Source organism: Macaca fascicularis, chromosome X (assembly GCF_037993035.2).
Source record: "Macaca fascicularis isolate 582-1 chromosome X, T2T-MFA8v1.1".
Lineage (NCBI taxonomy): Eukaryota > Metazoa > Chordata > Mammalia > Primates > Cercopithecidae > Macaca > Macaca fascicularis.
This window is the reverse complement of record NC_088395.1, coordinates 69,978,921-70,000,633: the sequence shown is the minus strand read 5'-3', so window position 1 is coordinate 70,000,633 and position 21,713 is coordinate 69,978,921. Positions and strand designations below refer to the sequence as shown.

The 21,713-nt window shown below is 39.5% G+C and overlaps 1 protein-coding gene across 32 annotated transcripts in view; it reads left to right on the top strand.

Moving 5' to 3' along the window:
* Positions 1-21,713, top strand: part of SPIN4 (spindlin family member 4) — a 287,004-nt gene that overhangs the window by 133,679 nt on the left and 131,612 nt on the right. For all 32 annotated transcript variants that reach the window (XR_012429753.1, XR_012429761.1, XR_012429759.1 and 29 more), the window contains one exon: positions 13,466-13,593. The gene's annotated coding sequence lies outside the window, so the exon portion shown is untranslated. The remainder of the gene's footprint in view (positions 1-13,465; positions 13,594-21,713) is intronic.

Genomic DNA, 21,713 nt, shown 5'->3' with positions numbered 1-21,713 from the left:
ATTACTGTTCCAATCTCCTTCTTCATTGTTGGTCTGTTCTGGATTTCTATTTATTTCTTTTACAGTTTTTGCGAGGTTAGTTGTGTCCCAAAATGTATCTATTGTCTTTGGGTTGTTAAGTTTGTGAGCATTTGTTGTTCAAAATAGTATCTGATGATCATTTTTTTGTGTATGGTATGAATTGTAGTAGTTAATCTAGCTAGTGGTTTATCAGTTATGTTCATCACTTCTTTTTGTTTTGTTTTGTTTATCAAAACAAAAAAGAAACCTTTTTTGTTTTGAAGAACCAGTTTTTTGTTTTATTGATTCCTTTGTATTGGTTTGGTTTTTGATGTAGTTTATGTAGTTCTGCCCTGATTTATTTATTTATTTATTTGTTTGTTTGTTTTCTTCTGCTAATTTTGGGTTTGTTCTTGGTTTGGTGGTTTCTTGAGGTGTGACATTAGGTTGTTATTTTTTGATTGCTCTACTTTGTTGATGTAGGCATTTACTGCTATAAACTTTCTTCATAGCACTGGCTTTGCTATATCCCAGAAGTTCTGGCATATATTTCCATTTTTATTCATTTCAAAGATTTTCTTAAATTTCTGTCTTAACTTTATTGACCTAAATATTCAGGAGTGTGTTGTTTAATTCCCGTGCATTTGTATATTTTCAGTGTTTCCTCTTAGTATTTCTGTTTTTTCCATTGTGGTCTGAGGAGATACTTGATATGATTACAGTTTTTAAAAATGTGTTAAGGCTTGTTTTGTGGCCTAACATATGACCTGTCTTGGAGAAAGTTCCATGTGCAGTGAGAAGAATGAATGTATATTCTGCAGTTGTTGGGTAGAAATGTTGTATAAATGCTTGTTAGGTCCATTTGGTCTAAAATTCAACATAAATCCAAAGTTTCCTTGTTGATATTTTTTGTCTCATTGATCGGTCTAGTGCGCTAAGTGGGACACTGAAGTCCCCCATTATTAATGAATTGCTGTATATCTTTTCTTTAGGTCTACTAATATTTATTTATGAATGTGGGAGCTTTGGTGTTGGGTGCATATAAATTTAGAATTGTTATATCCTCTTACTGAATTGATTACTTGGTCATATCTTCTGTAATATGATTGTCTTTTTTTACTGTTTCTGATTTAAAGACTGTTTTATCTGATATAAATATAGTGACCCCTGCTTTCTGTTTCTATTTGCACATAATATTTTTTCATACCTTACTTTCAGTCTAAATGTATCTTTACAGGTAAACTGAGTTTCTTGTAAGCTTGATATGGTTGGATCATGATTTTCTAAATCCATTTTGTTAATCTGTGTCTTTTAAGTGGAGCATTGAATCCATTTATATTTAGGGTTAATAATGATATGTTACATTTAGTTACTGTCATATTGTTAAAAAATAAAAATGTATAAAAGTATTATCCAGCTGTTTTATAAATTCTTTATTTTTCTCTATTAGTCTTTGGTGATATTCTATTAAATCACCATTTGATTTATTTCTCTTCATCTTTTGTGTGATGGTTTTATAATACCTGTGAGGTATGTTTTTCTGGGTGTTTTCGTGATGGTGAATATTGACTTTTAATTTCCATGTTTAGTATTCCTTTGGACATTTCTCGTAAGTTAGTGCAGTAGTGATGAATTTCTTCAGCGTTTGCTTCTCTGGAAATTATTTCTCCTTCTTTGAAGCTTAATCTAACTGGATATAAAATTGTTGATTGCAGCTTTCTCTTAAGCATTTGATAATACTATCCCATTCTGTTCTGACTTTTAAGTTTTCTGCTAGTATGTCTTCACTTAGTCTGATAGGGTTTCCTTGTGGTTCAGTAGACACTTTTCTCTTGATAATTTTACAATTCTTTTTTTTTTTAATTTATTTATTATTATTATACTTTAAGTTGTAGGGTACATGTGCATAACGTGCAGGTTTGTTACATATGTATACTTGTGCCATGTTGGTGTGCTGCACCCATCAACTCATCATTTACATCACGTATAACTCCCAATGCAATCCTTCCCCCTCCCCCCTCCCCATGATAGGCCCCTGTGTGTGATGTTCCCCTTCCTGAGTCCAAGTGATCTTATTGTTCAGTTCCCACCTATGAGTGAGAACATGCAGTGTTTGGTTTTCTGTTCTTGTGATAGTTTGCTAAGAATGATGGTTTCCAGCTGCATCCATGTCCCTACAAAGGACGCAAACTCATCCTTTTTGATGGCTGCATAGTATTCCATGGTGTGTATGTGCCACATTTTCTTAATCCAATCTGTCACTGATGGACATTTGGGTTGATTCCAAGTCTTTGCTATGGTGAATAGTGCTGCAATAAACATACGTGTATAGCAGCATAATTTATAATCCTTTGGGTATATACCCAGTAATGGGATGGCTGGGTCATATGGTACATCTAGTTCTAGATCCTTGAGGAATCGCCATACTGTTTTCCATAATGGTTGAACTAGTTTACAATCCCACCAACAGTGTAAAAGTGTTCCTATTTCTCCACATCCTCTCCAGCACCTGTTGTTTCCTGACTTTTTAATGATCGCCATTCTAACTGGTGTGAGATGGTATCTCATTGTGGTTTTGATTTGCATTTCTCTGATGGCCAGTGATGATGAGCATTTTTTCATGTGTCTGTTGGCTGTGTGAATGTCTTCTTTTGAGAAATGTCTGTTCATATCCTTTGCCAACTTTTTGATGGGGTTGTTTGTTTTTTTCTTGTAAATTTGTTTGAGTTCTTTGTAGGTTCTGGATATTAGCCCTTTGTCAGATGAGTAGATTGCAAAAACTTTCTCCCATTCTGTAGGTTGCCTGTTCACTCTGATGGTAGTTTCTTTTGCTGTGCAGAAGCTCTTTAATTTAATGAGATCCCATTTGTCAATTTTGGCTTTTGCTGCCGTTGCTTTTGGTGTTTTGGACATGAAGTCTTTGCCCATGCCTATGTCCTGAATGGTACTACCTAGGTTTTCCTCTAGGATTTTTATGGTGTTAGGTCTAACATTTAAGTCTCTAATCCATCTTGAATTAATTTTCGTATAAGGAGTAAGGAAAGGATCCAGTTTCAGCTTTCTACTTATGGCTAGCCAATTTTCCCAGCACCATTTATTAAATAGGGAATCCTTTCCCCATTTCTTGTTTCTCTCAGGTTTGTCAAAGATCACATGGCTGTAGATTTGTGGTATTATTTCTGAGGACTCTGTTCTGTTCCATTGGTCTATATCTCTGTTTTGGTACCAGTACCATGCTGTTTTGGTTACTGTAGCCTTGTAGTATAGTTTGAAGTCAGGTAGCGTGATGCCTCCAGCTTTGTTCTTTTGACTTAGGATTGTCTTGGAGATGGGGGCTCTTTTTTGGTTCCATATGAACTTTAAAGCAGTTTTTTCCAATTCTGTGAAGAAACTCATTGGTAGCTTGATGGGGATGGCATTGAATCTACAAATTACCTTGGGTAGTATGGCCATTTTCACGATATTGATTCTTCCTATCCATGAGCATGGTATGTTCTTCCATTTGTTTGTGTCCTCTTTTATTTCACTGAGCAGTGGTTTGTAGTTCTCCTTGAAGAGGTCCTTTACATCCCTTGTAAGTTGGATTCCTAGGTATTTGATTCTCTTTGAAGCAATTGTGAATGGAAATTCATTCCTGATTTGGCTCTCCGTTTGTCTGTTACTGGTGTATAAGAATGCTTGTGATTTTTGCACATTAATTTTGTATCCTGAGACTTTGCTGAAGTTGCTTATCAGCTTAAGGAGATTTTGGGCTGAGACAATGGGGTTTTCTAAATATACAATCATGTCATCTGCAAACAGGGACAGTTTGACTTCTTCTTTTCCTAACTGAATACCCTTGATTTCTTTCTCTTGCCTAATTGCCCTAGCCAGAACTTCCAACACTATATTTAATAGGAGTGGTGAGAGAGGGCATACCTGTCTTGTGCCAGTTTTCAAAGGGAATGCTTCCAGTTTTTGCCCATTCAGTATGATATTGGCTGTGGGTTTGTCATAAATAGCTCTTATTATTTTGAGGTACGTTCCATCAATACCGAATTTATTGAGTGTTTTTAGCATGAAGGGCTGTTGAATTTTGTCAAAAGCCTTTTCTGCATCTATTGAGATAATCATGTGGTTCTTGTCTTTGGTTCTGTTTCTATGCTGGATTATGTTTATTGATTTGCGAATGTTGAACCAGCCTTGCATCCCAGGGATGAAGCCCACTTGATCATGGTGGATAAGCTTTTTGATGTGTTGCTGAATCCGGTTTGCCAGTATTTTATTGAGGATTTTTGCATCAATGTTCATCAGGGATATTGTTCTAAAATTCTCTTTTTTTGTTGTGTCTCTGCCAGGCTTTGGTATCAGGATGATGTTGGCCTCATAAAATGAGTTAGGGAGGATTCCCTCTTTTTCTATTGATTGGAATAGTTTCAGAAGGAATGGTACCAACTCCTCCTTGTACCTCTGGTAGAATTCAGCTGTGAATCCATCTGGTCCTGGACTTTTATTGGTTGGTAGGCTGTTAATTATTGCCTCAATTTCAGAGCCTGCTATTGGTCTATTCAGGGATTCAACTTCTTCCTGGTTTAGTCTTGGAAGAGTGTAAGTGTCCAGGAAATTATCCATTTCTTCTAGATTTTCCAGTTTGTTTGCGTAGAGGTGTTTATAGTATTCTCTGATGGTAGTTTGTATTTTTGTGGGGTTGGTGGCGATATCCCCTTTATCATTTTTAATTGCATCGATTTGATTCTTCTCTCTTTTCTTCTTTATTAGTCTTGCTAGTGGTCTGTCAATTTTGTTGATCTTTTCAAAAAACCAACTCCTGGATTTATTGATTTTTTGGAGGGTTTTTTGTGTCTCTATCTCCTTCAGTTCTGCTCTGATCTTAGTTATTTCTAGCCTTCTGCTAGCTTTCGAATGTGTTTGCTCTTGCTTCTCCAGTTCTTTTAATTGTGATGTTAGAGTGTCAATTTTAGATCTTTCCTGCTTTCTCTTGTGGGCATTTAGTACTATAAATTTCCCTCTACACACTGCTTTAAATGTGTCCCAGAGATTCTGGTATGTTGTATCTTTGTTCTCATTGGTTTCAAAGAACATCTTTATTTCTGCCTTCATTTCGTTATGTACCCAGTAGTCATTCAGGAGCAGGTTGTTCAGTTTCCATGTAGTTGAGCGGTTTTGATTGAGTTTCTTAGTCCTGAGTTCTAGTTTGATTGCACTGTGGTCTGAGAGACAGTTTGTTATAATTTCTGTTCTTGTACATTTGCTGAGGAGTGCTTTACTTCCAATTACGTGGTCGATTTTGGAGTAAGTACGATGTGGTGCTGAGAAGAATGTATATTCTGTTGATTTGGGGTGGAGAGTTCTATAGATGTCTATTAGGTCTGCTTGCTGCAGAGATGAGTTCAATTCCTGGATATCCTTGTTAACTTTCTGTCTCGTTGATCTGTCTAATGTTGACAGTGGAGTGTTGAAGTCTCCCATTATTATTGTATGGGAGTCTAAGTCTCTTTGTAAGTCTCTAAGGACTTGCTTTATGAATCTGGGTGCTCCTGTATTGGGTGCATATATATTTAGGATAGTTAGCTCTTCCTGTTGAATTGATCCCTTTACCATTATGTAATGGCCTTCTTTGTCTCTTTTGATCTTTGATGGTTTAAAGTCTGTTTTATCAGAGACTAGTATTGCAACCCCCGCTTTTTTTTGTTCTCCATTGGCTTGGTAAATCTTCCTCCATCCCTTTTTTTTGAGCCTATGTATGTCTCTGCGTGTGAGATGGGTCTCCTGAATACAGCAGACTGATGGGTCTTGACTCTTTATCCAGTTTGCCAGTCTGTGTCTTTTAATTGGAGCATTTAGTCCATTTACATTTAAGGTTAAGATTGTTATGTGTGAACTTGATCCTGCCGTTATGATATTAACTGGTTATTTTGCTCGTTAGTTGATGCAGTTTCTTCCTAGCCTCGATGGTCTTGACATTTTGGCATGTTTTTGCAATGGCTGGTACCGGTTGTTCCTTTCCATGTTTAGTGCTTCCTTCAGGGTCTCTTGTAAGGCAGGCCTAGTGGTGACAAAATCCCTAAGCATTTGCTTATCTGTAAAGGATTTTATTTCTCCTTCACTTATGAAACTTAGTTTGGCTGGATATGAAATTCTGGGTTTAAAATTCTTTTCTTTAAGAATGTTGAATATTGGCCCCCACTCTCTTCTGGCTTGTAGAGTTTCTGCTGAGAGATCTGCTGTTAGTCTGATGGGCTTCCCTTTGTGGGTAACCCGACCTTTCTCTCTGGCTGCCCTTAAGATTTTTTCCTTCATTTCAACTTTGGTGAATCTGGCAATTATGTGTCTTGGAGTTGCTCTTCTCGAGGAGTATCTTTGTGGCGTTCTCTGTATTTCCTGGATTTGAATGTTGGCCTGCCCTACTAGGTTGGGTAAGTTCTCCTGGATGATATCCTGAAGAGTGTTTTCCAACTTGGTTCCATTTTCCCCCTCACTTTCAGGCACCCCAATCAGACGTAGATTTGGTCTTTTTACATAATCCCATACTTCTTGCAGGCTTTGTTCATTTCTTTTTCTTCTTTTTTCTTTTGGTTTCTCTTCTCACTTCATTTCATTCATTTGATCCTCAATCGCAGATACTCTTTCTTCCAGTTGATCGAGTCGGTTACTGAAGCTTGTGCATTTGTGACGTATTTCTCGTGTCATGGTTTTCATCTCTTTCATTTCGTTCATGACCTTCTCTGCATTAATTACTCTAGCCATCAATTCTTCCACTTTTTTTTCAAGATTTTTAGTTTCTTTGCGCTGGGTACGTAATTCCTCCTTTAGCTCTGAGAAATTTGATGGACTGAAGCCTTCTTCTCTCATCTCGTCAAAGTCATTCTCCGTCCAGCTTTGATCCGTTGCTGGCGATGAGCTGTGCTCCTTTGCCGGGGGAGATGCGTTCTTATTTTTTGAATTTCCAGCTTTTCTGCCCTGCTTTTTCCCCATCTTTGTGGTTTTATCTGCCTCTGGTCTTTGATGATGGTGATGTACTGATGGGGTTTTGGTTTAGGTGTCCTTCCTGTTTGATAGTTTTCCTTCTAACAGTTAGACCCTCAGCTATAGGTCTGTTGGAGATTGCTTGAGGTCCACTCCAGACCCTGTTTGCCTGGGTATCAGCAGCAGAGGCTGCAGAAGATAGAATATTTCTGAACAGCGAGTGTACCTGTCTGATTCTTGCTTTGGAAGCTTCCTCTCAGGGGTGTACTCCACCCTGTGAGGTGTGGGGTGTCAGACTGCCCCTAGTGGGGGATGTCTCCCAGTTAGGCTACTCAGGGGTCAGGGACCCACTTGAGCAGGGAGTCTGTCCCTTCCCAGATCTCAACCTCTGTGTTGGGAGATCCACTGCTCTCTTCAAAACTGTCAGACAGAGTCCTTTGCGTCTGCAGAGGTTTCGGCTGTGTTTGTTATTGCCCTGTCCCCAGAGGTGGAGTCTACAGAGACAGGCAGGTTTCCTTGAGCTGCTGTGAGCTCCACCCAGTTCGAGCTTCCCAGCAGCTTTGTTTACCTACTTAAGCCTCAGCAATGGCGGGCGCCCCTCCCCCAGCCTCGCTGCTGCCTTGCCGGTAGATCACAGACTGCTGTGCTAGCAATGAGGGAGGCTCCGTGGGTGTGGGACCCTCCCGGCCAGGTGTGGGATATGATCTCCTGGTGTGCCTGTTTGCTTAAAGCGCAGTATTGGGGTGGGAGTTACCCGATTTTCCAGGTGTTGTGTGTCTCAGTTCCCCTGGCTAGGAAAAGGGATTCCCTTCCCCCTTGCGCTTCCCAGGTGAGGCAATGCCTCGCCCTGCTTCAGCTCTCGCTGGTCGGGCTGCAGCAGCTGACCAGCACCGATCGTCCGGCACTCCCCAGTGAGATGAACCCAGTACCTCAGTTGAAAATGCAGAAATCACCGGTCTTCTGTGTCGCTGGCGCTGGGAGTTGGAGACTGGAGCTGTTCCTATTCGGCCATCTTGCTCCGCCCCCCTACAATTCTTTTTTCACATTTTTTTAGACAGTCTGATGAGAGTATGCTATAGTGAATGCCTTTTTATAATGTATTTTCCAAGAGATTGTTGGTCCCCCCGTATGTGTATGTCTACATTTCTTTGCATAATCTGGAAGCTTTCATCAATTATTTCTTTAAATAGGTTTTCTATCATTTAAAAAAATTTTATTCCTTTTTGGGAATACAATTTGAAAGTTTGGTAGCTCTTAGTCCTATGAGTCTTGAAGGCCTTTCTCATTGTGTTTTATTCTTTTTAAAAGTTTTTGTCTTCATGGACTATTTCAACACACATGTCTTCAAGTTCTGAGATTCTTTATTTTGCTTGTTCTGGTATATTGTTGAAAAATTTGGCATGATTTCTAAAAGATATTTATATTCTTGATAAGTTGATTGTTTATATTCTGAATTGATTTTGTATTTCTTTGTATTGGTTTCAGATTTTTTCTTGCATTTCATTGAGCTTTTTAAAAATCAATATTCTGACTTATTTGGCATTTTGAGGATTTTTTGTTAGAATCTATTGCTAGAGAATTATTGTGATCCTTTGAAAGTGTCATAATACCTTGATTTTTCATGATCCTTGTATCTTTACATTGATCTCTGCATATCTGGGGTATCAGTCTTTTATTATTTTCGAATTTACTTTCATGGAGAGGGCTATTCTTGATGTGACTCTGGTGTATGTTGTGTAAGGCTGTTTGGCTGTGTGCAGTGGCAAAGATCATATGATTTCCTTGCTTATAAATACCCTTAATATGATCTTTCTCAAATGCCAATAATCTTTCTCAAATGCCAGGTATACTAAATGGGTGAATGCGCTAATGATTTCCTGAACTGAACAGCTGGGGTGGCATGGCTTATGCAGGTAGCAGTGGTCATAAAAACATTTTGTCATTCCTGAGTGTTGTGTTCTTATGTCGGCTGTTATTGTAATGGGCTGTGCAGGTTCACCTGCATGCCAGTAGTTGGTGCCTGCAGGTTAGAGCCAGCTAAAGTGGTAGCAGAAGTGTTTATGCCCAACCTCTTTATCTGAGAAAATTGCTCAAGTGGCCCAGGTGGTGCATTATACCATGGAATGTTCAGGGGCATGAGTCTCATGTTCTGCCTTGGTTTGGAATTGAAACTAAGTGGGACCAGGCATGGGAAGCCTACACTTATTTTCCTCAATGGTAGATTAAAGCACCAGCCCTGTTGGGGGTGGCATGATGATACTCAGGCCTCTGGAAAAATGCATGGGTGAGGGGCAACTGCTTCTTCATCAAGGTCTCAGCCCAGAGAGGGAGGGGTGGTCCCAGTGCCACATTCTTAGCCAGTAGAAGTGAAATGTGCTCCCCCCTCACACCCCAGACCTGACATCATTCACTCTCCTGTACCAATTGTGGTAGGCAGTTTGGATATTTGGCTAGTCACTGCAATTTGCTCCTACTTTCCAACAAAGTCCCTAGTATTAGAAGTCACTGACTTGGTCAATACCATGCCTCCCAGGCAATTCTCCTCCTGCTCTGGTCCTAGAAGAGAAACTCAGTTCTGGTACCAGTAGCTGGAGTCCACACTACACTCCTATCTCTGTTCTGACTGTGGGAGCTCCTCCCGTTTCAGCCCTAGTTGTCCATGCCCCAGTGAAAATCTCTGTAATGCCAAAGACTGCCACTGCTGCAAGCTCCCTTGACCCCACAGAGCTTACTAAGAGCTAAAATCTAGACTGTCATTTTTCTTTAGGTACCCAAGTCTGGGGAAGTACATGGAACACTTTCCAGAGCAGTTCCTTGTTTTAGTCTCCCAGCCATTACCCAAGATAGAGCTAGGGATTCAGGGAGTTAAGGTGCTCTCCTGTGGCCTGGATTTCACCATTCCCCAGTGGAAAAGTGGACTGCAGAGAAGCATTCACTCATGCTCTCCCATACTGGGGATTTGTACCCAGTATTTAGCTGGTCCCAGCCAAGAGAACTTCATGCCCTCCTTCTGTTTCCCAGATTCAGAATTTTTTTTTTTTCACTTTTCTGCTTAACTGCTGTGTTCCTTGTTGTATAATTTTCAGAGAAGAACCGCTATTTTTGCTCGTCTAAATGGATTAGGCATGTTGGAAAAACCTCTAGTCATTAATCTTGAGGAAAATAAAATATGTGTATATTTCTTAGACTCATCTTCTATATTGTATTTAAAATAGACTTTTTGAAATACTGCTTTTAGTGCTTGTCCAATTTTTAATTATTTTTCATTTTTATTTCTTTGTATTGGCAACATTGGGATAAATATTTTCCTTGTTTCTTTTTCATTTAAATGAATTGCAAGCTAGTATCAAAATTTTACCACACATATTTGTTGTTCCAATCCGAGAGGTTTTATTTCACCCTATCATTGATTTATAGATAACACAGACAACTGCTGGGTTGTTAGAAATAAATATTCACTTTGTTGTATCATTTGCTCATTTCATTTCAGAAATTGATCCGTTATTATTTTACTCAAACATTTTATTATAAAATATTTAAACGTTCAGAAATATTGAAAGAATTACGTTTTGAACATCCAAATATTCACAACCAACCTTCTAAGATTAACATTTTACTATAATTGATTATTTATCATATTTATGTATTTATATCACTATTAATTTATTAATACACCTTTTTATCTTTGCAAAATAATATTTAACATTAATAATGAAATATTTCAAACAGGCACAATAGTAAAGGGATTAACATAAATTCCTAAATGCATACCATCCAACTATTAAATTCTAACATTTTTATACTTGCTTTAGCTTCTCTTTAAACAATTGATTCATTACAAATGAAATTAAAACATTTTTTGTGCTATAATGTGATCCCATTTCCGTCTCCTTCTTATGTTTATCTTTCCATGTATATTATTAAGATCCTAGTACATATTTTAGTATATAAAAATAACATTTATGTTGTTTTGAAGTTTACAGTATTTACCAAAACAGTTTCATTTTGTATATTATCCTGGGGTGTTCCGCCCAATATTTTGTCTGTGAAATTGATGCATGTTGATCGTGTTAGCCCATCACACCATTTTGCAGACCGTCACCATTTTACAACTCCGATCAGAGTGGAAAATTCCACCCGGGCCTGAGCTGTGAGAAACATCCTGTTGGAAAGGTCCCAGGCCTAAACCCTGACGGCAATAAATTCATCCTGTCAGGTTCCACGTCTAACCCTGACTGCAGTAAATTCCTTCCTTTATCAACAGCCGAATACACCACCCCCGCCCCATTTTCTCAACCATCCCCAACCTCTCCTGCCCAGGCCTAGAACTGCCCCAACCTGTAAGAAGGACTGGGGCTCCGATGCTAGCTGCAGGCCTTTCTCCCAATAAACCTATGTTGCCCTTGAGCCGCCTCTGCTCCATTCCTTTCTCCCTTTCGTTCTAACATTTGGTGCCAAAACCTGGGATGGGGTCTGGATCCCACAACAGAGAGGTACTTCCTTGCAACCTGGGAAGGAAGAGGCAGCGGCAGCTGGCGTCGGGCTAATTCCCAAATCCTGATTGGCCTCCAGTTCCAAGCCCTGTCCATTTTCATCTTTCTATGGAGGAATCCTTTCTCTTGGCCCCATCCTCCCACCACTTTCTCCTTCCCCCTCTTTCCTCTCTGTGGCTCTGGCAAGGACCACTCCCATTGCATCTAACACCGGCCTCCAATTGTGGATGAGTTTCCTTTTCCACCCTCTGGATTCCTCTCATATTTCTACCTGTTAGCTAGAAAACCCCAGTGCCAGGTAAGAGGATTCCCCGGTCACCACTGGGTGACTCTGGCCTGCCTTGTCAGGGGATACCCTCAGAATGCTCACGGTCTGACCACTCTGGTTTCTGGGGGACCATGGAGAGCTGCGAGGGGCACCCTGGCTCTTCTCGATCCCTTCTCATGGTTGTAATTGGGATACTCACTCCCCTACTTCACATTTTTCACCCTCCCAGCCACTCACATGGGACAGGGCTCCTCGAAATCCCCTCAAGACACCCCTGTCAGATGTCTCATCTGGAACCTCTGAACACTGGGATTGGCAGACTCCATTAAAACTAAATGCCTTATTTTCCTTTGTAATGTGGCCTGACCCCAGTATAAGTTGGACAATGATGGCTGCTGGCCCAAATGGGACTTTTGACTTTCAAATTCAACATGATTTAGAAAATTTCCTCCAGCACAATGGCAAGTGGTCCGAGATGCCCTATATCCAGGCTTTTGCCAGTTCCGTCTGTCAGTCCTGTTCATCTTACTAGCTGCTGCTCTTAAACAAGAAATCTGCCAAAATGCCTCCCCTTCCAGACAAGCCCTCCTCCTCCTCCTCCGATTTTTATCCAGCTGCCGAATCCCTACCTGCCCCCCAGCCCCACTCCCACCACCATCTCCTCCTCCTTCCCCTTTGGCTCTACCACCCCCTTATTCCTATCTCTCATCTCTATCCTTTCCCCACCATAACTGATCTCATTCCCAGCCCCCTTCTGCTGCTGAAAACCAGGCACAGGCCCAGAGGCCCTCTGACATCTTCCCCTTGTGGGAAGTTATGGAGACTGAAGGCATAGTCTGAGTTCATGTTCCCTTCTCTGTAGCTGGTGCCTCTCAGATTGAAAAGAAACTTTGCTCCTTTTCCACAGATCCCACATCCTTCCGCAAGGAATTTCTGTATATCACTCAATCTTACAACCTTACCTAGCATGACATTTATGTCATCCTCTCCTCCTCCCTCACCCTGGAGAACAGGGAACATATCTGGATCAGGCCCAAGCAGACACCCTCCACTGACAAGATGCTGCCTATAACCCAATCGCAACCCTAGCTATTCCCAGAGCTGGCCCCAATTGGGATTATCAGGTGGCTTCTGCAGACAGACAGAAACTAGGCCATATGATAACATGCCTCCTAACTGGCAAGAATAAAACCGCCCTTAAGGCTATCAAGTATGAAAAGATAAAGAAATCACTCAAGGCCCCTGACAAAAACCCTGCTCTTTTTTCTTCCACCTTTCAGAGGCCGTGATTAAATATACCACCTTAAGCCCTGACACTGTCGAGGACAGAATCTACCTCCACTTACGCTTCATTTCCCAGTCAGCCCCCGACATCCAAAAGAAACTCCAAAGACTGGAGGATGGCCCTCAAACCTCCCAAAGAGACTTAATCACAGTAGTTTTCAAGGTCTTTAACAATAGAGAGGAAGAAATAAAACCCCAAAGTTTAAAAGAGACCAGGCTAAATACCAGATACTGGCAGCTGCCATACAACAGGATTCCCCAATGCATACAAAAATCCTCAACCTCATGACAGTCCCCATCAGGAGCCTGTTTTAAGTGTAGCCAACAGGGTCCCTGGGCAAGAGTCTGCCCCAATCTCATACTGCCCTCAAAACCTTGCCCCATCTGTGATATCAAAGGACAGTGGAAGTCAGATTGCGCTCAACAAGACTCTTCACCCTGCTTGCTCAAACAGGTCCCACAACCCAGGTTCCAGTCTGGCAAGCATTCTAGACCTGGCTGCTGAAGACTGACGGGGTCCAGGGTGTGCTGCCCCCACCGCCTTCACCACCTCAGAACCCAGGGTAACGCTGTCAGTCTCTGGTAAGCCCATACTCTTCCTTTTAGATCTGGGAACTAGTTACTCAGTTTTATCAGAATATTCTCGACCCCTCCTCAGTTCTTCTATCTCTATTGTGAGAGTCAATGGAATCCCCTCTAGGCACAGATTGGTCCTCTATTATGCAACCTATTCAATACCCCCTTCATCCACTCCTTCCTAATTATCCCTTAGTGTCCTACCCTTATCTTGGGGTGGAACATACTGAGTAAATTCCAGGCCTCCATACAACTAGCCTCCTCCAATTCTACCCCTTTTACTTTACTCTGCTGCCCAGATGCTTCCCTCTCCTCCCCCTCATCTTCACTATCCATCTGTTACCTTCTGTCAATCCTGAAGTGTGGAACGTTCTAAACCCACAATAGCCACACATCACATCCCAGTCAAAATAACCTACCAAGACTCCTCCATTTTCCTTCATCAGCCTCAATATCCCCTTTGCCCAGCCAGCCTCAGGGGCCTCAATCCTGTTATCTGTAAGCTTTTACAAGCTCAGATTCTCAAACCTGTTAGCTCTCCCCACAACACCCTTGTTTTGGCTGTCAATAAAACAGACAGATTTTGCCCCTTGGTCCAGGATCTCCATGTCATTTACCAAGTGGATGTACCAACCTATCCAGTGGTCCACAACCCCTATACTCTACTCTCCCATATGCCCCCATCTACCACACACTTCTCTGTACTGGATCTAAGGGACTTTTATTGGCATTTGAGAAAGATCATATTAAGGGTATTTATAAGCAAGGAAATCATACGATCTTTGCCACTGCACACAGCCAAACAGCCTTACACAACATACACCAGAGTCACATCAAGAATAGCCTTCTCCATGAAAGTAAATTCGAAAATAATAAAAGACTGATACCCCAGATATGCAGAGATCAATGTAAAGATACAAGGATCATGAAAAATCAAGGTATTATGACACTTTCAAAGGATCACAATAATTCTCTAGCAATAGATTCTAACAAAAAATCCTCAAAATGCCAAATAAGTCAGAATATTGATTTTTAAAAAGCTCAATGAAATGCAAGAAAAAATCTGAAACCAATACAAAGAAATACAAAATCAATTCAGAATATAAACAATCAACTTATCAAGAATATAAATATCTTTTAGAAATCATGCCAAATTTTTCAACAATATACCAGAACAAGCAAAATAAAGAATCTCAGAACTTGAAGACATGTGTGTTGAAATAGTCCATGAAGACAAAAACTTTTAAAAAGAATAAAACACAATGAGAAAGGCCTTCAAGACTCATAGGACTAAGAGCTACCAAACTTTCAAATTGTATTCCCAAAAAGGAATAAAATTTTTTTAAATGATAGAAAACCTATTTAAAGAAATAATTGATGAAAGCTTCCAGATTATGCAAAGAAATGTAGACATACACATACGGGGGGACCAACAATCTCTTGGAAAATACATTATAAAAAGGCATTCACTATAGCATACTCTCATCAGACTGTCTAAAAAAATGTGAAAAAAGAATTGTAAAATTATCAAGAGAAAAGTGTCTACTGAACCACAAGGAAACCCTATCAGACTAAGTGAAGACATACTAGCAGAAAACTTAAAAGTCAGAACAGAATGGGATAGTATTATCAAATGCTTAAGAGAAAGCTGCAATCAACAATTTTATATCCAGTTAGATTAAGCTTCAAAGAAGGAGAAATAATTTCCAGAGAAGCAAACGCTGAAGAAATTCATCACTACTGCACTAACTTACGAGAAATGTCCAAAGGAATACTAAACATGGAAATTAAAAGTCAATATTCACCATCACGAAAACACCCAGAAAAACATACCTCACAGGTATTATAAAACCATCACACAAAAGATGAAGAGAAATAAATCAAATGGTGATTCAATAGAATATCACCAAAGACTAATAGAGAAAAATAAAGAATTTATAAAACAGCTGGATAATACTTTTATACATTTTTATTTTTTAACAATATGACAGTAACTAAATGTAACATATCATTATTAACCCTAAATATAAATGGATTCAATGCTCCACTTAAAAGACACAGATTAACAAAATGGATTTAGAAAATCATGATCCAACCATATCAAGCTTACAAGAAACTCAGTTTACCTGTAAAGATACATTTAGACTGAAAGTAAGGTATGAAAAAATATTATGTGCAAATAGAAACAGAAAGCAGGAGTCACTATATTTATATCAGATAAAACAGTCTTTAAATCAGAAACAGTAAAAAAAGACAATCATATTACAGAAGATATGACCAAGTAATCAATTCAGTAAGAGGATATAACAATTCTAAATTTATATGCACCCAACACCAAAGCTCCCACATTCATAAATAAATATTAGTAGACCTAAAGAAAAGATATACAGCAATTCATTAATAATGGGGGACTTCAGTGTCCCACTTAGCGCACTAGACCGATCAATGAGACAAAAAATATCAACAAGGAAACTTTGGATTTATGTTGAATTTTAGACCAAATGGACCTAACAAGCATTTATACAACATTTCTACCCAACAACTGCAGAATATACATTCATTCTTCTCACTGCACATGGAACTTTCTCCAAGACAGGTCATATGTTAGGCCACAAAACAAGCCTTAACACATTTTTAAAAACTGTAATCATATCAAGTATCTCCTCAGACCACAATGGAAAAAACAGAAATACTAAGAGGAAACACTGAAAATATACAAATGCACGGGAATTAAACAACACACTCCTGAATATTTAGGTCAATAAAGTTAAGACAGAAATTTAAGAAAATCTTTGAAATGAATAAAAATGGAAATATATGCCAGAACTTCTGGGATATAGCAAAGCCAGTGCTATGAAGAAAGTTTATAGCAGTAAATGCCTACATCAACAAAGTAGAGCAATCAAAAAATAACAACCTAATGTCACACCTCAAGAAACCACCAAACCAAGAACAAACCCAAAATTAGCAGAAGAAAACAAACAAACAAACAAACAAATAAATAAATAAATCAGGGCAGAACTACATAAACTACATCAAAAACCAAACCAATACAAAGGAATCAACAAAACAAAAAGAAGTGATGAACATAACTGATAAACCACTAGCTAGATTAACTACTACAATTCATACCATACACAAAAAAATGATCATCAGATACTATTTTGAACAACAAATGCTCACAAACTTAACAACCCAAAGACAATAGATACATTTTGGGACACAACTAACCTCGCAAAAACTGTAAAAGAAATAAATAGAAATCCAGAACAGACCAACAATGAAGAAGGAGATTGGAACAGTAATTTAAAAAAAAACAAAACAAAACAAAAAAAAAAAACAAAGCAAAAAAATCCATACCCATACAGATTCACAACTGAATTCTACCAAACCTACAAAGAACAATTAATACCAATACTCCTGAAATTGTTCCAAAAATGTGAGGAGGAGAGAAGTTCCCTTACTTCAATCTATGAAGCCAGTATCATCCTGATATAAAAACCAAACAAGGACATAGAAAATAGAAACCAGAAAAAGTACAGACCAATAACACTGATGAACACTGAAGCAAAAATCCTCAACAAAATACTAGTGAACCAAATCCAACAGCACAGCTCAGAGATACTACACAATGATCAAGTGGGTTTTATAACATAGATGAAAGGATGGTTCAATATACACACATCAATATATGTGATACATTATATAAAAATAATTGAGAATAAAAATCATATGATCATCTCAATATACTCAAAGAAAACTTTTCATAAAATTTAGCATCCCTTCATGATAAAACGCTCAATAAACTATAAAAAGAACATAACTCAAAATGACAAAGACCATATACAAGAAATGCAAAACCAACATCATAGTCAATAGAGAAAAGTTGAAAGCTTTTCCTCTAAGAACTTAAATAAGTCAAGAATGCAACTTTCACCACTCATACTAAATATAGAACTAAAAGTCCTAGCCAGAGCATTCAGGAAAGAGAAAGAAATAAAAGCCATCTAAGTTGGACAAGAGGAAGTAATATTATTGCTATTTGCAGATGTTATGCTTATATATCTATAAAATCCTAAAGTTTCAAACAAAAATCTCCTAGACTTGACATATAAGTTCAATACAGATTTAGGATACAAAAGAAAGGTATAAAAATCAGTATCCTATTTATACAACAATAATCTTAGCTGAGAACCAACTCAAGAAGGAAATTCCATTCACAATATCTACAATAATACTCAGGAATATATTTAACCAAGAAGGTGAAAGAAAAACTGCAAAACACTGACAAAATAAATTATAGATAATACAAATGGAAAAACATCTCATGCTCATGAATTGGAAATAATCTTTCTCAAATGCCAGGTATACTAAATGGGTGAATGCGCTAATGATTTCCTGAACTGAACAGCTGGGGTGGCATGGCTTATGCAGGTAGCAGTGGTCATAAAAACATTTTGTCATTCCTGAGTGTTGTGTTCTTATGTCGGCTGTTATTGTAATGGGCTGTGCAGGTTCACCTGCATGCCAGTAGTTGGTGCCTGCAGGTTAGAGCCAGCTAAAGTGGTAGCAGAAGTGTTTATGCCCAACCTCTTTATCTGAGAAAATTGCTCAAGTGGCCCAGGTGGTGCATTATACCATGGAATGTTCAGGGGCATGAGTCTCATGTTCTGCCTTGGTTTGGAATTGAAACTAAGTGGGACCAGGCATGGGAAGCCTACACTTATTTTCCTCAATGGTAGATTAAAGCACCAGCCCTGTTGGGGGTGGCATGATGATACTCAGGCCTCTGGAAAAATGCATGGGTGAGGGGCAACTGCTTCTTCATCAAGGTCTCAGCCCAGAGAGGGAGGGGTGGTCCCAGTGCCACATTCTTAGCCAGTAGAAGTGAAATGTGCTCCCCCCTCACACCCCAGACCTGACATCATTCACTCTCCTGTACCAATTGTGGTAGGCAGTTTGGATATTTGGCTAGTCACTGCAATTTGCTCCTACTTTCCAACAAAGTCCCTAGTATTAGAAGTCACTGACTTGGTCAATACCATGCCTCCCAGGCAATTCTCCTCCTGCTCTGGTCCTAGAAGAGAAACTCAGTTCTGGTACCAGTAGCTGGAGTCCACACTACACTCCTATCTCTGTTCTGACTGTGGGAGCTCCTCCCGTTTCAGCCCTAGTTGTCCATGCCCCAGTGAAAATCTCTGTAATGCCAAAGACTGCCACTGCTGCAAGCTCCCTTGACCCCACAGAGCTTACTAAGAGCTAAAATCTAGACTGTCATTTTTCTTTAGGTACCCAAGTCTGGGGAAGTACATGGAACACTTTCCAGAGCAGTTCCTTGTTTTAGTCTCCCAGCCATTACCCAAGATAGAGCTAGGGATTCAGGGAGTTAAGGTGCTCTCCTGTGGCCTGGATTTCACCATTCCCCAGTGGAAAAGTGGACTGCAGAGAAGCATTCACTCATGCTCTCCCATACTGGGGATTTGTACCCAGTATTTAGCTGGTCCCAGCCAAGAGAACTTCATGCCCTCCTTCTGTTTCCCAGATTCAGAATTTTTTTTTTTTCACTTTTCTGCTTAACTGCTGTGTTCCTTGTTGTATAATTTTCAGAGAAGAACCGCTATTTTTGCTCGTCTAAATGGATTAGGCATGTTGGAAAAACCTCTAGTCATTAATCTTGAGGAAAATAAAATATGTGTATATTTCTTAGACTCATCTTCTATATTGTATTTAAAATAGACTTTTTGAAATACTGCTTTTAGTGCTTGTCCAATTTTTAATTATTTTTCATTTTTATTTCTTTGTATTGGCAACATTGGGATAAATATTTTCCTTGTTTCTTTTTCATTTAAATGAATTGCAAGCTAGTATCAAAATTTTACCACACATATTTGTTGTTCCAATCCGAGAGGTTTTATTTCACCCTATCATTGATTTATAGATAACACAGACAACTGCTGGGTTGTTAGAAATAAATATTCACTTTGTTGTATCATTTGCTCATTTCATTTCAGAAATTGATCCGTTATTATTTTACTCAAACATTTTATTATAAAATATTTAAACGTTCAGAAATATTGAAAGAATTACGTTTTGAACATCCAAATATTCACAACCAACCTTCTAAGATTAACATTTTACTATAATTGATTATTTATCATATTTATGTATTTATATCACTATTAATTTATTAATACACCTTTTTATCTTTGCAAAATAATATTTAACATTAATAATGAAATATTTCAAACAGGCACAATAGTAAAGGGATTAACATAAATTCCTAAATGTATACCATCCAACTATTAAATTCTAGCATAGTTTTTTTTTAAACTATTCCCTTGGATCTGGCTTCCCAAAGTCTTCTTGCTTTCACCTGGTCAGACCCAGATACTCACACTTCTACCTAACAGTTCGTACTCCCACAGGGTTTCTGGGATAGCCCCCTCCTATTTGAGCAGGCTCTCACCAAGGATCTGACCGAGCTTCCCCTTGCTCCTAGCAACCTCCTTCAATACATCGATGACCTCTTTCTATGTAGTCCCTCCTTTGATCTGTCCATCAACACATCACCCAACTTCTAAATTTCCTCCATGGCCAGGGATATCAGATTTTACCTACAAAGGTTTGAGTAGCCCAAACCCAAGTCACTTACCTTGGACTCACCCTAACCCCTAATTCTTGAGCCATGCTATCCCAATGGAAGGAACTAATACAGGATACGCCCCTTCACCACACCAAGAAGGACCCTTCCTTTTTGGGCCTTGTGGGGTACTTCCAACCATGGATCATTAACTTTGGCCTGTTGACCAAACCACTCTGCATGGCATCATGTGGGTCCATCCTAGAACATTTGGACTCAGCTTGCCCATTAACTCCCACTTGTAAAAACTGAAAGATATCCTTTTAATGTCCCAGCACTAGGACTACCCAACCCCACTAAACTCTTTACCCTGTATGTTCATTGTAATCAAGGCCTTGCCCGTGGACTTCTCTGCCAAACCTATGGCAATACTCCACAAGCCATTGCATACTTCTGAAAACAACTGGACTCTGTCATCCAAGGCTGGCCTCCATGCTTGAAAGTTCTGGGTGCAGTTACATTGCTGTCCTCAGAGGCACAAAAACTCACCCTCTACTAGCACATTACTATTGCATCTTCCCATAACTTATGGGACCTCATGAGCCATCGATCTCTTCTTTTCCTCCCGCCATCCAGCTTACAACAACCCTCTAACACCTTCCAGAGATGTAAAATTCTAAACCCAACCACCCTCCTCCCTATAAGTACTTCCGATTCTGAATCTCCCACTGTTGCCTGGACCTCTTTGCCTCCCTCTTCTCCCCTTTCCAGCACATTTCAGAAGCCCCTTTGTGGAAGGAACCCACATGGTTCATGGACAGAAGCTCTTTTAAGGAACCATATCTGGCAGCCGGCTATGCCATCATTGCCGAAAACAAACTGCTAGAATCCAATGCTCTCTCACCCCATATCACCTCACAACAAGCGGAACTACTTGCCCTAACCAGGACCCTCACTCTAGCAAAGGGAAAGAGGATCAACATTTATACTAATTCCAAATATGCATACCACATCCTACAGTCTCACACTGTAATCTGGCCGGAAAAGGGATTTTCTAACTACCAAAAGAACTGCCATAATAAATGGCAAACTCATACACAAGCTGATGGAGACAGCTAAACTGCCACTAGAGGCTGCCATTATCCATTGCAAGGGACACCAAAAGGCTACAGATGCCATAACTAAGGGAAACTTTTTAGCAGATTCGGCAGCCTGGCAGGCAGCCCTTAGAACACCATTGTTATTGCCCATTTTCCCTAGCATAAACCCAAGAAGAAAAAGGTGCCTTGCTGGCTCCAGGGCTATTCATAAGGAAAGCTGATTTTACTTAGACTACAAACTCATCCTACCCAAGACCCAAAAACTTTCTGTTCTCACCCACATCCATAACCAATTCCATGTGGTTTATCGCCCCTTGCCCAATTTCTAAAAACCTGTATACATTCCCTTACAATGGCCGTCAGCTTGGACCGCCTCACTAAACGTTGCTCTGCCTGCAGTCAGACTACTCCTCAGGGACCCTTAGACCACCTCCTTTTCCCTCCCT